This window comes from Carcharhinus amblyrhynchos, chromosome 1, assembly GCF_965287045.1.
Source record: "Carcharhinus amblyrhynchos chromosome 1, sCarAmb.v2.hapA, whole genome shotgun sequence".
NCBI classification, from domain to species: domain Eukaryota; kingdom Metazoa; phylum Chordata; class Chondrichthyes; order Carcharhiniformes; family Carcharhinidae; genus Carcharhinus; species Carcharhinus amblyrhynchos.
The window spans coordinates 111,777,308-111,795,446 of record NC_137324.1 but is presented as its reverse complement, the minus strand read 5'-3'; positions in this window follow the sequence as shown (position 1 = coordinate 111,795,446).

Genomic DNA, 18,139 nt, shown 5'->3' with positions numbered 1-18,139 from the left:
AAAAATAAACTGAAAAGGAGCCCCCCATGGGTCACTAAAACATAACTTTGAGAAGAAATTTAACTATTCAAATTATAATGATATTCCCGAGCTGATGATGAACTCCAACCCCTTGTTTTGCCCACCAGTCACCAAAGGCCTTAAGCATGCCAATGGACATCACATGCTCCCTCCCCAAGAATGCCAGGCGCAAACATAGCCATAAACAGAGGCAGATAGTCTGGCTGATGACCCCTCGACTGCCCACTGCCTGGACCTATTAGTGGACAACTTGGCTGATCCAGGAGCAGGCTTACAAGGAGGTCCTCCTCCTACCCCACCACCATCTGCACCAGGTGCAACCAAAATTTGATTCAAATCATCAGAAAGGGGCTGCAACTTCTGACAACCTTTTTAAACATGGACTCTTCCAGGCAGCAGAAAACACAGGAGCCTATGAACCATCTTAACCTATGACTGCGTAGGATTGCTGCATGTAACATCTTCCATGCCATGTCCCCAGTGGAAAAGGAGAATACTCCCATACTGAGTGCCCACCACTTGGGATCCTCACCAATGCTTGATGGCAACTTCCCTTTTTATAGCACTGATAGGATAGCCATTTCTCTAGACAATGGCTTCCTGCTGTTCAGCTGGGTTGCTGATGCAGTGTAGGGCTCACACACTGTTCGCAAGATCTATCTCAGTCACGTCCACCTTAATAATTGCAATTTATTTGTGCTAAATTGACTACTGTTAAGTCAGTAGTCTTTGTTGCCAAGATCCCAGCTCCAGCAAAAGTACTTGGATGCAGGAACACATCAGCAAGTATCCAACTTGCTCAAATATTCTCTGTATTCCCCATCTCCAAAGCCACCTCTCTCGGGCTCATTAAGTTCTGCCCCGAATCTCAATGTAACCTGTTCAGAGACAAGATCAGTGTATGTATTAAAGTTTTAAAAGGGTCCTTCTGTTCAAAAGATGCAATATGTGGTGAAACCTCTTGAAGATTTCCTTCCCTTTCATACTTTCCTATGTTATTAGATACATTATTTATACTAAAATAATGAAAATTCTTTTTACTAGAATTATGAATGTTTTCAGAAGAAAACTAATGACTCTCAATTTCAGAAGATTCACAAGCTCCCTACGTCTGAGACTATAAAACTATAAGTTGTTGAATCAGTCAACAAATCTCCTTCTCTTTGCATAACTCAATAACTTCCATAAATATATTGCAATGGAAACTGCCCTGTGTACTAGTTCAACAAATGCGGTTATTTCTTGATATAAACACCAAAATGAAAAGCATTTCTACCATTTCAGAATATCCTTTGAGGATGTATCAGTTGGTGAGTGTAATGACTGATAAGTTAAATGGCCAGGAAGCTGTCATGTTTGGTCACTTTAATTGAGCTGAACTTGCTCCTGGATAGGTAAGAATGCTCCAATTCACTTCAATGTCTCAGAGCTAATGAGGGGGGTGGAAATCAGGCAGGGTCCCTGCTCCTGCCACTGCTGGTAAGTGACTCTTAACATGTACATACATCAAGGGTGCAATTTTATTACAACCGGCTCACATGTGGTAAGGACCTGTGGAAATGAGTCAGGAACCTGTTACTTTCAGGAATGGACTTTGCCGTGGTTGTTCAAATCAGCTACAGCATTAACCTTCTGTCCCTGGCCTTCCCAACCAATGACACAGTGCAGGAATGATGGCAACCTTCACCAGCCAAAGAAAGGCCCTGTACTTAAAGGGGCCCCCATTGCAGGAGGTAACAAAATGGCTGCATTCTGTATTATCTGTGAAGGCAGAAAAAGAAGAAATTGTACCGGGAAGACATGGGAAGGCCACCCCCCTCACCCATATGCCTGATTCGTTCCTGGAGACAAGGTGGGAGGTGGCAAGGGTCAGAGGAGAAATGTTGTTTCCCACGGAAAAGAGGAAAACTTCAGCTGCCTCAATCAAATTGGCACGGCTGAAGGTCACTGAGGGTGTGAGCAGCAGGAATGTGGTTCCTTGCAACTGGAGTATCATCTCTGCAGCTGGAGTGTGGTCCTTTGCAGCTGGAGTGTGATCCCTTGCAGCTGGAGCGTGGTCTCTTGCAGCTGGAGCGTGGTCTCTTGCAGCTGGAGCGTGGTCTCTTGCAGCTGGAGTGTGGTCTCTTGCAGCTGGAGCGTGGTCTCTTGCAGCTGGAGCGTGGTCTCTTGCAGCTGGAGCGTGGTCTCTTGCAGCTGGAATTCTCCTGCACAACACTCCTCAGAACAACACACCTTATGGCTCCACTCATTTCAGGTCTTTCAAGCCCCTCCTCACATCCCATATGGACAGCCAACATTGACACTCACCTTCATGTCATTGACGTCACACACCCAACCTTTGCTGCCCATCTCCCCAAATGCTGTCATTCTCTCCTCTCTACACATTACCTTGAGACCTACTCATTCTGAATTGATGTCGCCATGAACTGGAATGCTGTGATATGTGCAATGTAGAATTGAAACCCTTTACCCATGTCAGCAATCACTTCTGAATTCATTTCCTACAGGGCCTCCAGGGGTAATGAAGGAGCAGAGGTGGGAGGAGGCCGTGGAATCCAGGACAAGCATTCTGAGGATGCACAGTCACAAGATTCGTGCACATCTTCCACAGCGCAGATACATACATCTCTGTGGATACTGGAGTAGAGATAACTAGGTTGTCACAAGGCGAGACACAAATCATGTACAAGCAGGAGCAATTGCTGGAGACAGGGACAATGAAGAGCAGTCCGAGTTTTGTTCAGCTGGATACAGATGGGGTCATCCACAAACAGGGAATTTGCGGAGCAGCAATGAGAAATATGCCGCTGCCAGAGACGGTGTACTCCGTAGGAGAGAGAATGGAAGGGTCCATATCAGGCATGATTCCCATGATATCTCATGGGAATCATGGCATTGATGTCCCCCTCCAGAGAAAGCATGGCCATTTGCATAGGGAGCCAAATGCAACAGGCAATTGAGTGTATGCTTCACATTCTGGCCGCCAGCTTACACACCTCAGGCAATTTTTCTCTAAGGAAGTTGATTCTTTGCCTCTATACCTGTGCTGGGAATATCACTTCCTTTAAACGGGAGATGTGCATCCATTTCCTGTGCCCATCTGACTGCGGAGAAGACAGTCACCATTGCTATTGGTGTGGCTCCTGTTGCTTCTCCCCTTGATCCTCACCAGAGATCCACAGTATAGCTGGAAAGGTTGCCCCCATGCTGCAGTGAAAGCTGACAGCAGAGAAGGCCAGGTCAAGGTAAGTGAAGTCCAAGGTAGGTGAAATGACATTCACAAAGTTAGAAAACACCTATAAAGCAGGGCAAGTCCTGTGAACACAAACCTTTTCTATAGGCAGAGCAACAGCTATGCAGTTTCATTGCTTAATGGCTTTCCAGCTTATCAGCTTAATCAATTAACGTCTCCCACTGTGCTCCTGCCTTGTTGGCCCTATGAGGCCTGCACAGCTAATAGCTACAATTACTTTTTTGTTTGCATATTTAAATCACTGGCTCATCACAAATGTGCTCTGTAAAACCCAGAACTGAGAGGAATCATGGCAGCTTTCCACCCCACTATCCATTCTTCTGCTATTTAACCTCCAAGCCTATACCAGAACGCACTTCCTTCTTGGCAGTGGAAGTTCTGCCCTTCTGAACATTTGGATGAGAATGTGATTGGTTTTAAGATGTTTAGTCCTGGGTGGTGGTCTAAATACTCACTTAGAATTTCTGTGACAGTTCTCACAATTATCTACTGAAACTTTGACAGAAAGTTTGAAGGAACAGGATAGATATCACTTATTCCATTTCTCTGGAGTGTCTATGGACCTTCCTCCAAAGTTATGGCAGACGATCAGGAGAACCGTAGCTAAAATTTGGCTGCTCACATTTTCCACCTCCTGTTTTAAGAATGATCACTTGGATGATATCCAAGTGATGCATATCATCACAGAACCTTAGGATATGTGGGGCAATATTGAATGGTTGGTAAAGAAAATGTAAAAGAAGTGCCACAGTAGAAAATGCTCAAATGTAGACACAACAAAACTCTTGTATTGATGCAAAATCAGCTTCTGCAGTCTGAAACAAAACTGTCACATTTTCTTCCAGTCAGTGGTGACATTATAGTCTAATATCATGAAAGTGACAGCAAATCTTGCAGTTTCACACACATTAACTTTGAAATCCAGCAGGAATTGGGAATAAAATTGTAGTTTGTTTCTTCAATGGGAACTTGATCACAGTGCCACAAACACGCATAGCAAATAAAATTTTCATTGAAAGGTTTCCAGTACACCACTTTATTCTAAACAAATCCTCAATTCTTGGATAAAATGGAGGATTAGAACAGGAAAAAAAAGGATTAAATATTTCCAGTATACTGTTGCCGGAAGCAGAAGGGTGTCAAAAGCAATCTGATTTGGAAGAATTGTTTTCTCACATAAGAAAAATGATCACATTGGACCTGAGAAAAGATTGACAAGATTTACTGATGTTCTAAAAGTGGCGGAAGAGGGGGTGCTTGTTAAGAAATTTATAAGATTTTATTTTCAAAAATGTAACATTTTTCCAGTCTTGATATGACTTTTGAATGAGTGCAGTTTCTAATTTGGAAATTCGAGTGCCCTCTGGCTAAGATTAATCACAATGGCTTTTTTTACACCCTTATTATTGTCATAAGTAATTACAAACAGAAATAATTATTCCTTAATATCTCAAGAGACAGTCAAAAAAGCTTTGCAATCATCTTGTGGTGCATGAAATGTGGTGTGTGTAAAACGCAGACTCTATTAAGATGACAGTGTTGATGCTAAAAATCATATTGAAAATATCCTCTCTATTTTTCTCACGTATATGTTCAAACGGAATAGAATGACCTGAAGGCTATATAAAATACCAAGTAAACTACAGAATTAGGAACCCTTTGGGAGATCAATAGATTATTTATCAAATCAAACATTAATTGGGTGATGAGTCACCATTCCATAGTTAGAAAGACAGTATAGATTAGAACAAATGCTCCAGGTTTGGTAATGAGATTAACTAAGAGGTTAAGAAAACAACAGTTTTAGTCTTCATTAAAGCACACTTTCAAAATCAACGTTATGACCTCTACAAGTTAGCCTTTCTTTTGTGGAATCTTTGTAACTTCATTTGTGATCACTAGACATTCCAAATTTTCAAACTATTGAATTAATGTTTTTTGTCTTGAACATGCTTGACCTCCCACAGCGCTCTGAAGGTTCACTCTGAGCGAAGAAATATCTCCTCACCACAGTCTTAAATGGCCTACTTCTTATTTTGAGATTACGAGCAAAATGCTCCCATTTGAAACTAAGGGTAAAATGTTATCAGCCTGCTATGCCAGTCGATAGGCATAACAAGCTGGAAAGCAGTCAAAAGCCAGCTTTTCGGCCCTGGTTTTTCAGGCATGATTGGCTTCATTCCCAGCATGGGTGCAAAGCTGATTTAAGTATGAACATCTACATGACATTAACGCATCCGGTATGGTCATTTCCAGCCTCATGGACACTTTCCCCCCTTGTCAGTGAGAGATCTTGTGAACGAGAATCACTCATGGCCCCCATCAATGGTGACCAGGTGCCATGGCCATGCCAGGGGAATCGGAGGCCATTGAAGCCCCTGGTGGTCAGGAATATGGCCAAGCAGTCGTACCCTTATATTTGCCTTACCCAGGTTTCTCTTTCAGTTTCCTGTTTTACTTTACCTTGGCCTCCCAGATCATTTTCTTTCATCTCATGATGTCTATGGCTTGGCTCAGGTTGCCATCGTTCTGTGGTATAGATAGAGGCACATGGTGTCTGTTATAGAAATAAGACCGGCTGGCAATAATACTTGTTCTTTCAATCTGGAAAACATCCCAAAACATCCAAAAGGATGGGAGGGCAGAATAGGAATAGATAAAGAGTAAGTAATTGAGAGAGAGATGAGTGTGGTAACTGAAGGCTTGGTCAGGAAGATAAGTTTCAATCAGGTTTTAAATGTGGAGAGAGAAAAGGAGTGGTGGAAGGGTTGTCAATGGAGTTCCAGAGAGTAAGGTCAAGACTCACTCACCAGTGGTGTCTGGGGGAAGGGATGATTGTGGCATGAAAACAACTCTTCCTCTAACACTTGTCACTTTGACCAAATTACTCCCCACAGAATTTAATTATATATTTTTTTTTAATTAGAAATGAAGAAAAACTTTCAATAACAATTGGCATTTTCTACTTTGAAGTAATGGACAGAAAACTCAAAAAGATCAAGGAAGGAAAGTAAGGTTTGTTAAAATGACTAATGAATGTAAGCAATGGGAAATTTAAATGGCACTTTCAAAGAATAGATGCAATAGGAGTGTCTTTTTAACGTAAGGAACCAGAATTCAGGTGTCTGTCAGGCTAGGGTAGCATAGTTGACAGGGTGATTAGTCAGATACACCAAGAGGCATAGATGGAACAATTTGCTTATTCTTCATTTTCAGAAACTACATTTACTTCTGAATCCTTTGGGCATCTGGAAATTAATGAATGAACACCAGATATGGATGGCAAGGAAAGATAGGGAGAGCAAGTTTAAATGGAAGTCGATATCAAACTATCAAGCAACATGAGATGAGAACCATCTCAGTCCCATGCGCTTTATATAAAGCTGAAGAAATTAGTCCCTCCTGGGATCCTCTCCCTCAGTTATCACCTCAAAGAAATACAAGAATAGGTAATTAAGCTAGTTGAGAAAGGTGAAGGAGAGAAACCAGGGATTTCTGGACTAATTAGCCTAACATCTGTTGTTGGGAAATTGCTAGAGTTTATAATTAAGGGTAGATTGATTGAAAGTATTGAATATTTTCAGCTATTCAGGGAGAGGCAGCTTGGACTTGTAAAGGATGGATCATGCCTTACAAATATGATTCAGTTTTTTGAAGACGTGACTGAAGTAGTGGACAAGGGCGTATCTAGGGCTGTTATTTATGTGGACTTCTAAAAGTCATTTGCTAAAATTGAGTTAAAATTGAGACTCATGAAACTAAAGGCAGACTACCGACCTGGTTAGAAAATTGACTGACTGGAAGGTAATGAACTGGTACTCTAATGTTGGAATTTTACTGCCTCGCCTGCCCGAGGCTCATAAGATCCTGCCCAAGGCCAACAGAGAATGCTGTTCATCTGCCTCAATTCTAGGATGGGCAAGGTGGCAAAATTCCAGCCTAAGTGTCAGAACAAAACTAGTGATGTCCAACAAGGATGTTAGGGTCTCAACAATTCAGGCTTTTATTTACTACGCAGATGTTGGGATAGAAAGCCAAATATCCAAATTTAATGATTACATAGGGATGGGAGGTATTGTATGCTATGTAAATGGAAGAATGAAATTACAAAATGATAGAGATAGGTGAAGTGAATGGGCAAAACTGTGGTAGATGGATTTCAACACCAGCAATTGTGGGGTCACTCACGGTGAAACTAACAAAGGAATAGAAGAGGATCCTTCCCAAATGATGAGAAGCTAAAAATAGTGAAGCTCCAAAGAGACAGGGTTCCAGATACACAGATCATTAAAATGTCATGAATAGGTAGTAAAAAAATCAAAAAGACAAATGGCCTTTATATCTAGGGGACTGGAATACACTGCAATAGAAGTCATGTTTCAGCTATACAAAGCTCTGGTTGGACCACAACTGGAACACTGTGAGCAGTTCTGGGCAGCAAACCTGAGGAAGATCCTGGAGGGAGTGCAGCATAGATTGACCAGAATAATACCTGGAATTGAAGGTTTAAGACATGAGGAGAGATCAAAACATACCAGTCTTGTATCCCGTCGAATTTAGAAAGTTGACTGCGAATGGATTGAAGTTTTCAAACTATTAAGGGGAACAGATGGGGTAGATTGGGAGAAGCTGCTAGTTGAGGAGTAAAGGACCAGGGAGCATAGTCAAAAAGTTAGAGCCAGGAGCAAACTTAGAAAACATGCCTTCTTGCAAAGTGTGGTTGAGGTTTGGAACTCTCTTTTGCAAATTGAACATTTGTTAATTTTAAAGCTGAAATTGACAGATATTTGTTATGCAGAGGTGTTAAGGGATCTAGGGAAAAGGCAATGTGGAGGTAGAGAAAATGTCATGAATACGGACAGAATATGCACAAGTTGCTACTCCTGCTTCTACCTTCCCATAAACAATATAAACAATAGCACATGTGGCATGGTGGTACAATGAGGCTAGAATTTTATTGTTGTGGCATAATGCCAACAATAGGTCTGATCCTCATCGATGGGCCTCCCGGCCACATTTTGCTGGGGTCAGGCAACTTTTTTCTTGCCATGGCAGCTCAGCAGTCTCAGCACTGCCACAGGAAGTGGTGGCTACTGTTGGGACTGCACCTGCTGATGCCACAGAAGAACATTGCCCACCCAAGCAGGTAATTGGTGTCTCGCGACACTGGGTGTGCCACAGCCATAGGCAGAACCTAGTGATAAAGGAGGAGGAAGGGTGGGCAATGAGGTTGCTGGGCTAAACAGTATCCAAACAGGGACAAACCCCAGCCTACCGAGAGGCTGTCAGGTTTACCTGCTGCTTTTCCCTTCCTCAGCATTGCATGAACTTGGCACATGTTCTCTTGAACTTAGCACCTTATGGGATAATCTAATCAAGACCCTTCACATGATAAAAGGCTGGATAGTGGAGACACAGAGAAATATTTTCTTTATTGGGAGATGAGAACAAGGGAGCAAAATGTAAGGATTAGAACTTGTTAACCTGGGAGTGAAATTGGCAAGCACTTATTGGAATCTGAAGCTCCTCCAAATTGCTATTGTACATCAACTATAATTTCCAGGACTGACATTGCCAGAACTCTGTTTAGCTAAGGAAACCAGGAGATGTGAAACTAAAGTAAATTTATGTATAAAGCAGTCATGATCTAACTGAATGGCAGAATAGCCTCAAGGGGCTGAATGGCCCACCCTTGCTACTATAAAATTAACCCCTATTCCTTTGTCCGTTTTGAAATATTGTAATGTTGTGAGAAGGTTATTTCCTGTGCGTAATAAAGTCTTGCAGTGGCAAATTCAAAATAATCACATTAGCTTTTGACAGTAGTCTTACTGTAAAATGACAGTGATTCATGGCTTAATGCTTGTACTTATAGATCGTGAAGAATCGCTGCTCTCTCTGATGTGTTACATAGGCCTTCCACAACAGTGCTGACATATCGTTCCATCATGTGTGTCAATCTTCCAATGATGGATGGGAAATTTATTTTCTGACACTCAGTTCCTGTATTTAGTTTGCAAGTCTTCAACCTTAATGCTGTGTAAATCTCCTGGGATAATCTGACTTCAACAGAAAAAGAAATGCTGCAACACAAACTAGGTCAGTGCTGTGACTAATGTGTGATGCATTCAACACAAAGGCGAGAAATAATTCTTGCATGTAATGAGAGAATCTTGCAGCATTTAATTTTATGTCCCAATCCTTACGTATTTTAACCAGAGGTGTTCTAATTTAGAAAGATTTGGGAAAGGACACATAATGTATCATTTGGTAACACCATTCCAATAAAGTGTACACACACTCATACTTGAGTCCAATAGCCAGGAAATCTAAACAAGCATTTTGACCACAACGGGATTGTACCTTTTTGATTGAAACATCTAGCTTCTCACTATTTTCCTCAATCTCACCATGGGTACACTGTCCCTTGAATTCATTCATGGAATTTGTTTTAGTGGCACTTTTTCTAACTATTCCACAATTATGTTACCTGTCAGGGAATTGAAATTCTGCTGAGTGCTATTATAAAGCACACGCAATTTGTTTGTGTAAAATTCCCACCTGCATAATTCTAACAAAGGACTTTTAAATGAATACATTATTCAGCGCTAAAAATGCCTGTCAGAGAAATTGCAAATACCTTGCGAAAAATTTCACGTCGGCTCCTTTTTTTAGAATCATAGAAACCTTACAGTGCAGAAGGAGGCCATTTGGCCCATCGAGTCTGTACTGACCATAAACCCACCCAGGCCCTATCCCCACATCCCTACACATTTACCCACTAATCCCTCTAACGTATGCATCTCATGACTCTAAGGTGCAATTTTTACCATGGCCAATCAACCTAACCCGCACATCTTTGGACTGTGGGAGGAAACCTGAGCACCCAGAGGAAACCCACGCAGACACAAGGAGCATGTGCAAGCTCCACACAGACAGTGACCCCAGCTGGGAATCAAACCAAGGTCCTTGCTAACCACTGTGCTACCGTGTCGCAGGTTATTCCCAACTCGGCCATGCTAAATTCTCCCTCAGTGTACCCTGACATGCGCTGGAGTGTGGGACTAGGGGATTTGCACAGTAACTTCATGCAGTCTTAATGTAAGCCTACTTGTGACACCAATAAGTAAACATTTTTTAAAAACAGTTTTGTTTTCCATTTATGTTTCCTGATTTTTGAGATTTTTTATTGTACTGAATAATCAGTCCAAATCAATTTTGGTAGTTTCTTCTAAAAAAAGTTATTATTTTAAAGACAAGGAAACAATGGGCTATCTTACAGTCTTGTTTTATAGAAAAAACAAACCTCGATTTTTTTCTTTAAACTAGCATTCCTGAATTTTGGAATCATCATTATTCCTCACCTCAGCACTCACTTAAAGACAATAATGCATCTTATGAATTGTACAATAAAATAGCCAATTGTAGTAAAGTCTATGGGCAATTCTTGTCAAAGTGCTGGGCGGACATCTTAAAATAAGACAAGCGTCAGTGGTGCTGTTGGGTTCATCAACAGTGCTTGTCCTAAGTGGCTCTCATAACTTGTCTGGTCAGGATTGGCCCTGACCCACCCCTAAAAGTGTCCTGGGACCATATTCTGGTTACCCTACCTCTCTAAAAGGCAAAATTTGGACCTTCTCCTACTGGGTCTAATCATCATAAATTGCATTTTCCAATACAGGCTAATGGCAATTAGACATGACTGGAGGCAACATCTGTTTTACATGGACATGTGCAAATCCCAACCCAACCCCATTCTGCTGCCATGGAAATGATGGTTGCTCTGTTTGGGGAGGCAGGACTTCTATATTTCAGCCTCCTCCACTGTTTTTGTAATGATAAAGAGGCTCTTCAACATTGTGAAAATCCAATCTGTTGTATCCTCTTCACAACCTGTCTTCCATTCAATTTTTATGTCATCAGTAAATTTAGCCACCATAGATTCTGTACCTTCATCCAAATCATTAATATAAATTGTCAATAGTTGAGGCCCTAACACTGATCCCTGAGGCAGTCCACTTGTTAGAGTTTGCCATCCTGGAAATGAGATATTTACCCTGACTCACTGCTTTGTGTTAACAACCTGTAATAACTTTAGCTTCCCAGTTAGGTATGAAACAACTTAACATTTATTTACCTTACAGAGTCTTGCAACTTCATGGCTGCTAGTGATTGTCCATATTGACCTGAGGTAAAAGTCCACGTTTGCTGGGGTGAACCTCCCCACACTTGTTCCCGATTGATATTCCTGGATCTCATGACCCTATCAGCCATTCGCCACTTGAAGGGGGCAGACACCACATCCCTTTCCCTCTAAGTCCATTTATACAATGATAACAGTTAAACTGTACAGTCCCTAAGAAATTTAACACTTAACCCATCCAACCAGTTTATCATAGACTTAGAGGGCAACCTTAACAAAAAAGATTCTAAATACCAAATAAAATGGGAGAGATTCAGATTTTTTTTTGGTGAGAGAAAGATTCAAATCTGACCACATATAGAGAAAAAAATGAGGCAAAGTATAATTTTGGCAAGTAGGGGGAGTGGAAGGAATCCATTGATGCCAGGAAGCCAGCTGCAGACAGCTAAAGGGTGCCACTGTACATACGTCTGATCTCCCAATGCACTAACTATGTACAAGTGTATACAGTCACTGCATTTAGAGGTTATCACTCCCCCAACTCCCCCGGACATCACCTTCCCCACTCTCCCAATTCCTTCGTCCCAATTGTGGCTCCCCCTGATCAATTGCAACCCCCCCACACCACACCTCCCCCAGCCAATCTCTCCCATTCAACTCCCCTGGTTGGTCACCACCCCATTTTCCCTTGCTCTCGGCCCGGCTGATCTCCACCCTGTTCATCCCACCCCCACCATTGCAGATTACACAGCTCCCCACATGTTGCCTCCTCTTCAGGCCCTGCCCCCTCCCTTGGACCCCAGCCTTCACCTTAGGACCCACGCTATGGCACTGCCTGGTGCTTGATGGGCAGTGCCAGGGTGTCTGGTGGGCAGTGCAGGATGCCAGTCTGCCATTGCCAGAAACCCAAGCTGGTAGTGTCAGGTTGGAACAGCCCAAAGGGCACTACCCCCTGCCCCTCACCACCTGAGGGGCCTCAATGCCTCTGGTCCCAGTGGTGAGCACGTCACATCTAGTCCCCATTGATGGGGAAAAGGTAATGCAAGCAAGTCCGGGCAATTGTGTCCAAGGATCACTAAAAATATTAAAATTAGAATTTCAATAATTATAATCAGCCTTGCACCCATTAACAAGAGGGAGCAGGCGAAGATGAATGGTGGTATCCCTGGAACATGAGTCCCCTCTGAACCAAGGGCCCTGGAAATAGTGGGTGAGAGCCAAGAGTGAACTGCCACTGACTGCAAGGTCAGAAGCCTTGGAGCAAGTGACAGCCCAAAGCACCATGATCCAGCTGACCCATCTCAAGTGAATCTGTCATCTCCCACTTCCTTGACATCTCCACCAGCCCACCACATGTCCTTGTCTTGCAGGATCTCCATCAGATGAGGCTAGGTTATCTGGGATTGCATCCCGCCATCAAACTCCTCCAAGCACCCTGGATTCCACCCCAGCAGCACAGAGGAGGGTGCCTCATGGAGGGACCTTGGCATCTTCCTGTATGACCTGTGTCAGGAACCTATGTGCTGGGGAAGCAAAGCCATTGCTGAGGAGTTATGGCCTGCCATACAGTGTCTCAGATCTCAGTGTGGGGAGGGGCCGAGTGCTGCTTATGGGTTTAGAAATCCTATTCACTGGCCTGTAAATGTGGTCAGCGTAAGCAGCTGTGGGGCTGAGACAGAGTGAGATCCTTAATGGGCCTTGCGTGATTGACTCAACAAGCAACTTCTCTACGTCACATGAACTGACTTGCAGAACACAGAATAAGCCAATACTGGTTGATATGTTCGTTCAGGTAACTCTCCTTGGCTGACCTCCTCCTGCAGCACGAGTGCAGCTGCAACTAAGAGGCATTGAAAAGGTTTGTCCCAAATGCGGCTTGTCTGAGAACTTCTGTTCCAGTTAGAGTTTGTGTGGCCCAGAAGGCAAAACCCTAGAAGGTAACATGCTTGAACCGCATACCCTGGATGCCAACACCCTGGACAACAGCACCCTGGACATTAACACCCTGGACAACAGCACCCTGCATACTAACTCCCTGACGATGAAACCACAGAAGACAAACCCTCAAAAGTCACAGATAACTTACGATGGACTCCATTTTCACTGGAAGGGAGGTTGTTTGCTGTTGTATTTAGGAAGGGATATTTGTTTTTTAGAGTTGTTTTAATAATTTATCATTGTGGAATTATAATGTTTTTGGATTGTAATTGAATTATAATGTATTTGGGTGAATTGTTTAAATAAGAAGAAAGAGAGGGTTTGTGCATGGATTACAGTCACCCTTGAAAGGGCAAAATGCCAAATCCACCGGATGACCTCACTGAGTTGGAGCCATTCTTGGAGGTGTGCCAACAGCTCTGAGCGGTTGACTGAAACATGGGGGTAAACCAGTGTACAAATGGATTTCTTTGAGAGAAATGAAAACTCGCAGATCGACAGAGCACATGACATCATTATTGGAGAAACTATCACAAGTGAGACATGCAACTGACACCAAGATACATAATGACAGGTCAGTTACCCGAGAGTGCCATCTCAGTGGCTTCTCTGAACCCTTCCCTCACAGCATGGAGATGATCAACCAGACTATTCCCATGCCCAGGGTTAGGTGGAGGGGCAGAGGGACCCCCGAGGTCACCTTGAACTAACAGCACAGATTCTGCTACCCACAAAGCCTTTGCAAGACCCTCTAGACACACCAGTATAACTTCCAAGTGACGAAATACCTCCTTGTTCCTCCTCAATGCTCAGTCTGCTAGGTCACCACTTTTCAAAACCTGTACTAATTCTGGGCAGTGACTTCTGGCTGAAGGGGCAGGAACATCTCAGGCTGGTGAATCAGCCTCCGAGCCTGCAGATGAGATGTTAGGAGGCCACTTGAATATTAATTGGGTTATCGTACACCCTGGCCAAGAACCTAATCGGGGCCAACGATTTGGGAGGTTCAGAATGGGTTTGGCGACCAGCACAGAAAACCTAGGGCGATTCTCCCATCCTATATAAATAGTATATTTAAATGCTATTATTGGGCTCAGGACTCAATTCTCCAGGCCTGCTAGCATCAACCATCCCGCCAGAAGTATTTCACTCCAGCGGTGTTCAGCCTACCTTCCCACTTTCGGGAACCAGAGACCTGACCCCACTGGAGTGAAGAGGGGGGAAGTGTCAGCCTGTGCCCCGGCACTGCCCAAGGGGCAATGTGCCCCTACCCAGGGGGCACCTTGGCACTACCCATCAAGCATGGGGTAGCACCAAGGGGGTGAGGCATTTTGAAAGTGGGGAATAGGGGTAGGGCCTGGGAGTGATTTGTGTGGATGAAGGATCCCACTGTCACTCTGCATTGGAATCCAGTCGGGGCAGGAGTGAGGCCAGCGATCGGGGCAAGCCGGGGCAGGAAGGGTGGCAGGAGGGTATGGGGTGGGGAGGGTCACTGCTGGGGATGAGGGGCTGGAGTTTGAAAGGTCCAGGATGGGGGGTTTGGGACTGGCCTCCAAATGGACAGGGGGGGCCACAATCATGCCATGGGGGTGTTACTGGTGGGGGGGGGAGGTGTTGGGGGCAGCAGGACTGCAGGGCTCCCGGGCTGCCCAGCGATCGCGCTGGCCTCCAAACTGCAGGCAGACAGTTCGGGACCATTGCGCATACACAGAGGCCCACTCAGCACGCTGATTCCAGCCTCTCCAGCTGATTAGGTCCTGCCCCCTGAAATCTAATGATATTCATACTGGTGGTCTCTGCAGTGCACAGAGTGTGAACTCTCACTGAAAAAAACAGCCTGATTCACTCCAGTTTTCCCACAATTTCAACACTTTGAACTTTTTTGGGAGAAACCCGGCCCGTATTTCCACCGACGCCAGATTCTTGGGGCCATGTCGACTGTCGTCGGGAGCTAGTGGAACCAAAGAATCCCTCACACTATCTTTCCTTATCGGTATACTGCAGGACTGTTCCTTCAACTCATTCATTATTTTATACATATTTATAATGAACGTAGCTAACATGTAACATCATTTAAAAGATCCAAAGCTTTCTTAATCTGGCTACATTATTCCTCATCATTGGCTTGATATGCTAATTATGCAAATCAGATAGGCCAATAGCAACTGTTTCAAACCCAACACACGGCAACTCCAAAAGTCCTCATTCCTGTTTCTTTCTTTGATTTCTATTTTAAACACAATTATCTGTTATGCGGCACACTTTAACTCCCTACTCTGTGACTCCTTCCTGTAGCCATTAATTGCAAGTAAGAAATTTAGGAAAGACTTGACAAATATTTATATGAATTGGGTTACGGATGTGTTTGCACAGCATTGTTCAATGGTCTATCCTCAGGGGAGGGGGGGCAGTTTGGCAGACTGTGCCACCGGCTACTACATACACTGCCCACATGGGATTCCTCATTCATATCACTAACAGCCATGGGGGCTGTTCAGGTGATGGACTGCGGCACTATCTGCCCAAGATAATTTTCGCAGCACTGCTTTGAAGCAGCACCACACAACCAAGTTGTAGCTGATTGTTTAAATTATATTACTGGTATGTTGTCCTAATATTTCTAAAGAAATAGGAACCCATTGTTATGAGAATTATTTTGATCCAGTCAGGAACCAGGCAGCATGGCGACACAGTGGTTAACACTGCTGCCTCACAGTGCCAGGGATCCAGGTTCAATTGCAACCTTGGGTGACTGTGTGGAGTCTGCACATTCTCCCTATATGTGCTTGGGTTTCCTCCAGGTACTCAATTTCTTCCCACAGTCTAAAGATGTGCAAGTTAGGGAAATTAGTGGGGCAAATATGCGGGGTTCTGGGAATAAGAGCTGAGTAACATGCTCTCTAGGAGAGTCAGTGCAGACCCAGTGGACTGAATGGCCTCCTTCTGCCCTGTAGGGAATCTATGCAAAAAGAAATTAACTGAACTATGCTACAAGATTTCCCATTTTTAATGAAAAAACCTTACTTCATATCAACGATAAGAGGAATTAAACAATCTAAGCTTGATTAACTTAATAGTTATAAAGACTGATGATATAAACTCAGTTCTACTTTCCATTTCCCCCCTGGGTCTCCATTATCTTATAAAGTCTTTAAGCTTCAGTCACTTCCAAAGATGTGCAGATTAAGTGGATTGACCATGCTAAATTGTCCCTCAGTGTCCCAAGGTTAATTAAATTAGCTGGTTAAATACGTGGGAAGCTGGTTACAGGGAAGATGCTTTGTCGGAAAGTCAGTGCATACTCGATGGGCCAAATGATCTCCTTCTGCACTGGAGTGATACTATGATTTTACAATTTTTCCTGGGACCAACTCAAAAGATATATCACTGTCCTTCAGAATTCACTCTGGTTTCACTTCAAGGTTCCAGCAATTTAACAAGGTATAGATTTGATGGGGAGGTCTCCCATTATCTTGTGGCTGAGACAATTTCTTAACCAACCTCCCCATTCTGGATTCTGTAGCTCCAGCACAGTCTCCCAGCACTCCTGCACAGTGCCTTAAATCCATTAGAAAGCCCATATGGTTTCAAGTGGCAGCCATGCTGATTACTTCCAGAACTCCAACTGCAACCAGCTTAACTGCCTTTAATTGAGGGTTACTGTAGATTTCTTCCTTTATTTTCCAGCTAAACAAATCTCCCAGGACAAGTTCACAACATTGCCTGCAAACATTGCCAAAGCTCATGAAGCCATGGATGGATGAAAATGACGACTACCTAAATAGGTGGCATTCAGCAATGTTGAAGAAATGCAGTAGGGTTAATGCAGAGAAACAGCAGCAAATGAATGCATATCAGGCAGAGAAGGATGCACAAGAGCTGCGGATGACAACATCAGATCACAAACAGATGGAAACATTCCGCATACGGATTAAACCATAGAAGTTGTGGAAACTTCCATCACTGGGAAAGGATGTGCAGAATAAGGAAGGAAGATAGTAAATGAGTTGTCACAGATAGAGCAACAGTACAAATGAGAAGTAAAAATAACCAAAATACCCTGGAAGATGATTTGATTTGATTATTGTCACATGTGTTGGTCTACAGTTAAAAGTATTGTTTCCAGCGCACTAGACAGACAAAGCATACCATTCATAGAGTACATGGAGGGAAGGTAAGGATAGAATGCAGAATGTAGTGTTATAGTTATAGCCAGGGTGTAGAGAAAGATCAGCTTAATATAAGGTAGGTCCATTCAAAAGTCTGATGGCAGCAGGGAAGCAGCTGTTCTTGAGTTGGTCAGTACGTGATCTCTGACTTTTGTATCTTTTTCCCAATGAGAGAAGGTGGAAGAGAATTTGTGTGATGAACTGGTGATGATGATGAGCTTGAGGACACAACAGGCGTAGGAACTGTGCAATTGTGTGAAATGGCTGGGTGGGACAGTTCCCAGAGAAAAAAATAAATTCCCACAATAATTCAGAACAGGAAGAGGGCAGTTGTCCCAGCCATACAAATATGCAGCCCCTGTGCCTGCACCACCTCAAACCCGCACAGTCAGGTGGTGGGGGAGCATAAAGTTCTGGCCATGATTTTAATTCCTGTCCAATGTAACTTCTGTGGGGATAGATAGAGCAGGAAGGTGGGTTTGAGGTAGAACATTTTATTGAATGATGGAGCAAACCTGAGAGACAGTAGGACTTTTACCTGCTCCTAATTCTTATGTTTCTATATGGTATAGGGAACAATATTTCACATACATAGAGTCTGCACATTTTGGAAAA